Genomic DNA, 6,064 nt, shown 5'->3' with positions numbered 1-6,064 from the left:
AGGGAAAGAAAAGAATGAAAAATAGGAAAATGCAAGTTCTGTCTGATGTTTGCAGTCCAATAACTAGAAAACCACAGACACGTGATCCACAACTGGGACCTGGCAAATTTTTACCAGAAAATCAGGTTGTTTAGGGATTGACAAACAAAAAAAACAAACGTCACAGCAAAATGTTGCAAGGTTAGATTTGTCCTTGCTGGCTAAGTTCAGGTCTTCTCAGATGACAGTGAGTAAGGCACACTGTCAGACAAGAGGTGGTGATAGGAACATTAGCATCACCATTTGGAATTCAGCCACCTTTTTCTAAACTAGCAAAGGAAAAGTTTCTTTAAGTTAGGAGTGACTTAAACCAAGGACTAGAAAGGAAGACGCTAATATAAATGTAGCAGTTGTTGAAAGTTTTATGCTAACAAGTGACAAACGCTGGGTATTGCAGGCTGGAAAGAAATTGATACGTAAAAGGTGCATCCTTTATAATAAGTATCATTAAAGATTAAGTAGACATCAACCTTTGTTACCTTTAGAGCTCTGTGCACATGTGGCAGTAGAATCCTGTACAGCTTGAAATGTCATAATCTGACACTCCTGCAGGAATCTACTCATGTAAATGCTACTTCCTGTCACTTTGACTTGAGATCAAATGGGTCACTTCTTGACACTAGCACTAGGTGGCAGTGCAGTTGCTTTTCATTCACATTCTACCCACTTTCTAGTGCAGCTGACACCCCTTTTCTCCTTATATAAAATGTTCAAATGTACCAAGACCTTTTAGAAAATGCCATTTAGGCAGTCTTTAGAAGTGCACGGCTCCCTAGCTCTTTAAATGACAGGACTGTTGTGGACCCTGTTAATAAAAGTGCCTTTTTCCAAAATAACTTAATCGACTTTGGAAGTGCAGTAAGATAAACAAAAAAAAAATAATAATTCTTGCCCTGGATTCAGAGGGTCCATACACAGCGTTACTGTGGAATAACTATCCTACTTTAAGTTCACACCCTCTTTTACACCGTCTAACTTTCATGTAGAGACATTCCCCCAGAGTAAAGGGAATTTGAAAAGCACAGAGCTGTTAGTCAATGCTTTTTCATAACTAAGGAGATGACTAGGTCATGGAAGTCAGATTCCATGACTTTACTGGAGCTCTGTGACTTCTTCGGCTTCAATTGTCAGTGGCTGGAGCTGGGGCTGGGCGCCCCAGTGCAGCCGGAGGTCAGGGCTGTTCCTCCCCACGCCCCCAGGACAGCATGGCTCAGGTTGTCATTCCTTCTTCAACCCCCTCCAACTCCCCACTTATTTTTAGTAACAGTCACAGACCAGTAACTTGCTCCCATGAATTTTTGTTGTTGTCTGTGACTGTTACTAAAAATAACCCTGACAAAATCTTAACCTTCCTCATAACTGGTTTTCCATGTGCTTTTATTCCATAGAAGATCTTATCTCTGTCACTCATTTTGATGGGTTTTTGTCCTTGAAGAAACAGTAGAAAACAGAGACCCTACTATATGTCATTTATGCTCTAGACTTTAAAGAGTTACATTCACCTTAGCTTGAGTCCAGAATCTTGATGGTTTGTTGGTGTTTTTTTTAAATTAACCCTGACCTGAGTAGCACAGGTTTAATAACTTATTCACAGATTCTTTGCAGTGTTGTGAGCTCAACCATACCTGGGATGTGCTAGACAACCACAGGCCAATGGCTGCAGTGCAGGGCTAGAAGCCAGGAGATCAGACTGCCGGGGGCATCCTACGTCACCTGGGCAAGTCATAGACTCATAGACTTTAAGGTCAGAAGGGGCCATTATGATAATCTAGTCTGACCTCCTGCACAATGCAGGCCACGCAATCTCACCCATCTATTTCTACAACAAACCCCTAACCTATGCCTGAGTTATTGAAATCCTCAAATGGTGGTTTGAAGACCTCAGGCTGCAGAGAATCCTCCAGCAAGTGACCTGTGCCCCATGCTGCAGAGGAACGTGAAAAACCTCCAGGGCCTCTGCCAACCTGCCCTGGAGGAAAAGTCCTTCCTGACCCCAAATATGGCGATCAGTTAAACCCTGAGCATATGGGCAAGACTCACCAGCCAGCACCCAGGAAAGAATTCTCTATAGTAACTCAGATCACATCCCATCACAGACCACTGGGCATATTACCTACTGATAATCAAAGAACATTGCCAAATTAATTGCCAAAATTAAGCTATCCCATCATACCATCCCTTCCATAAACTTATCAAGCTTAGTCTTAAAGCCAGATACGTCTTTTACCCCCACTACTCCCCTTGGAAGGCTGTTCCAGAACTTCACTCCTCTAATGGTTAGAAACCTTTGTCTAATTTCAAGTCTAAACTTCCTAGTGTCCAGTTTATATCCATTTGTTCTTGTGTCCACATTGGTACTAAGCTTAAATAATTCCTCTCCCTCCCTAATATTAATCCCTTTGATATATTTATAAAGAGCAAGCATATCCCCCCTCAACCTTCTTTTGGTTAGGCTAAAAAAGCCAAGCTCTTTCAGTCTCCTTTCATAGGACAGGTTTTCCATTCCTCGGATCATCCTAGTAGCCCATCTCTGAACCTGTTCCAGTTTGAATTCATCCTTCTTAAACATGGGAGACCAGAACTGCACACAGTATTCCAGATGAGGTCTCACCAGTGCCTTGTATAACGGTACTAACACCTCCTTATCTTTGCTGGAAATACCTCGCCTGATACATCCTAAAACTGCACTAGCTTTTTTAACGGCCATATCACATTGGCGGCTCATAGTCATCCTGTGATCAACCAATACTCCGAGGTCCTTTTCCTCCTCTGTTACTTCCAACTGATGTGTCCCCAATTTATAACTAAAATTCTTGTTATTAATCCCTAAATGCATGACCTTGGACTTTTCACTATTAAATTTCATCCTATTACTATTATTCCAGTTTACAAGGTCATCCAGATCTTCCTGTATGATATCCCGGTCCTTCTCTGTGTTAGCAATACCTCCCAGCTTTGTGCCATCCGCAAACTTTATTAGCGCATTCCTGCTTTTTGTGCCAAGGTCAGTAATAAAAAGGTTAAATAAGATTGGCCCCAAAACTGATCCCTGAGGAACTCCACTAGTAACCTCCTTCCAGCCTGACAGTTCACCTTTCAGTACTACCCATTGTAGTCTCCCCTTTAACCAGTTCCTTATCCACCTTTCAATTTTCATATTGATCCTCATCTTTTCCAATTTAACTAATAATTCCCAATGTGGAACCATGTCAAATGCCTTACTGAAATCGAGGTAAATTAGATCCACTGTGTTTCCTTTGTCTAAAAAATCTGTTACCTTCTCAAAGAAGGAGATCAGGTTGGTTTGGCACGATCTACCTTTTGTAAAACCATGTTGTATTTTGTCCCAATTACCACTGACCTCAATGTCCTTAACTGCTTTCTCCTTCAAATTTTTTTCCAAGACCTTACATACTACAGATATCAAACTAGCAGGCCTATAGTTACTCGGATCACCTTTTTTCCCTTTCTTAAAAATAGGAACTATGTTAGCAATTCTCCAGTCGTATGGTACAACCCCTGAGTTTACTGATTTATTAAAAATTTTTGCTAATGGACTTGCAATTTCATGTGCCAGTTCCTTTAATATTCTTGGATGAAGATTAAGTCACTTAATCTGAAGTCAATGGGAGCATCAGGGGCTCGGTACCTGGAGAAATGTTATTTTGGAATCTTACTTTAAGTACCCCAGTCTTTAACTTTTGGGTGAGGAGCTTAAAATACAATATTGATTTTTCTCTTTATTAGTATTTAGCGCAATTCCATTCTGAGCTGATGTGTGCGCCTTTGTCTGTCTCACTTTGGATGCTATTTTTCCCCCTCCAAAAACCTATGCAGCAGATAAGGCAAAATGTAATTCAAAGTCTGTTAAATGTGAGAACGAACTCCTAACATGTTTGATTTTAGATGACTCCAGAATGTAAGGCATTAACCTGCTGACATTAGTTTACATGTACCTAGGTTAAATGACTCCTCTCCCCGTTAGCTGGCCAGTGCTGAAGTGAGTGGTGGGCATATGGGGCGGCTGTGTAACGTAAGTACTAATCTGTAATGCTATGTGAGACATGCTTAGAGAAGCAAAGTTACTATGGGTTGTTACTGCCCTGTCTGAATGTATTGATCTAGTACAGTGGTTCCCAAACTTTAACAACCTGTGAACACCTTTCACTAAAATGTCAAGTCTCACGAACCTCCTCCTAAAAATGAATATTTCCAGGGATTTTCTCCTTTACCTGAGTATAAATTATAAAAGCAGTGATCTTGGAAATATAAAATTTGTTTTTATGACATGCTTATTATGCACTATTATTAATTATTATTTAGCAATACAGTATTTTTATTACATTATGAATACGGCTACACTTTTCCAAGATCTGACTTATGTAGCTTGTATCACTTTGAATAAGCCTGTTATAAGACAAGGCTCCTAGGTTTCATCAAGGACTATCAGATGTGAAACAACATGAAAGTATTTAAGAAGCCAACTCAAAGAGTTCCTCCTATGCAAGCATTCAGGTCTTGAGCAGTCCAGGCAAACTGCACGTTACAACAAAGCTTCAACTTGTTCTTCATAATAATTTTAAAAACAATTCTAGCTCCCTATTTAATTTAAAAAACAGCAAAAAATATCCACTTCTCTTTGCATTTCTTAAAAGGAGTCTAGAAGTTTAAATCTCCTGAGTGTAATAAATACGCTTGCTTTGATCTGCTTAGCTCTTGGAAGTCCAGGGGCTCCAGGCTGCTGGCCCCGTGCTGGTCCCTAGGGACAGCTCTGTCTGCAATTAGGGAATTTTTTCCTGAGAACCCCCTGTAACATTTTGCAAACCCCAGTTTGGGAACCACTGATCTAGCATAATAGGAGACTGGAGGGAAAACAAGCAGGAAGGCAACACAACGATAAGAATACCCCAGCACACACTTGAAAGACAATGTGGAAAGCTGTTAGCTTTGAGGATCCTACATCCTGCCTCTGATGACGTGACAAGCCCTGTTTTGCCAAGACTGGGAGCTGAGAGGTGAAAAGGGCAGCACACAGTTGAAAAGCCCCTCTCAGGAGAGGTAAGGGGGCTGTCCTGAGGAACATGCTGTGTGAAGAGGTTGGGCCTACAAGGCTGACATCAGGAACTGGTGAGCTCTACACAGATAGGCCTGGGTAGAGGCTGGTTTATTGTTTAGGTCTGTTTTCTCTGAATGCTGTTGTGCTAATAACTACACTTGGCTTTAAGGAGGCTGTCTGGTCACTAGATACCAGTGACACTGCTCCTGGAGGGACCAGAGCTGCAGCTATTGCATATAAGTCAGGCCTGCTGAGGTAATCATGGTAGGTCACAGGAGACTTCCTTCCAGGGCCTGATCTGAGAGTGGCATGATTTCACCCCTAGTGAGGTGACAGTGTGAGACCGACAGGGAAGTGACCTCAGACATAGAGCCCTGGTAACTGACCAGTGACCACAAATAAGTCACTGCAAAACCAGGCATTATTTTCATTTGGTTGCTAAGCCAAGATTTTTGTCTCTGTTTTCAGTCCAAATTACTCTACCAAATATGGTAATGGGGCAGCATAAGCTTGTGCTTAGGAACAAGAATATATGGAGCGAGGTAAGACAAGGCACTGTGTATATATACACCAGATAGGACTGGAACGTTATTTATCGCTGTTTAGAGTTCTCTCAAGGATGTTTTAAAGGCCTTGTCTGAAGAATTAGCACATTACAGAATGCTGTAAACGTCTGGCAAAAGTAAACATCATAATTTAAAAGATGCTTCTGTCTACGAAATACTTAAAAGTGCACATGGCAAACAAAAGGAAGTATTTTTTCACACAATGCACAGTCAACCTGTGAAACTCCTTGCCAGAGGATGTTGCGAAGGCCAAGACTATAACAGGGTTCAAAAAGAACTAGATACTTTCCTGGAGGATAGGTCCATCAGTGGCTATTAGCCAGGATGGGCAGGGATGGTGTCCCTAGTATCTGTTTGCCAGAAGCTGGGAATGGGTGACAGGATGGATCACTTGGTGATTCCC

This window comes from Gopherus evgoodei, chromosome 9 (assembly GCF_007399415.2).
Source record: "Gopherus evgoodei ecotype Sinaloan lineage chromosome 9, rGopEvg1_v1.p, whole genome shotgun sequence".
NCBI classification, from domain to species: Eukaryota; Metazoa; Chordata; order Testudines; family Testudinidae; genus Gopherus; species Gopherus evgoodei.
The sequence above is the reverse complement of the archived record's forward strand: the minus strand, read 5'-3'. Positions refer to the sequence as shown.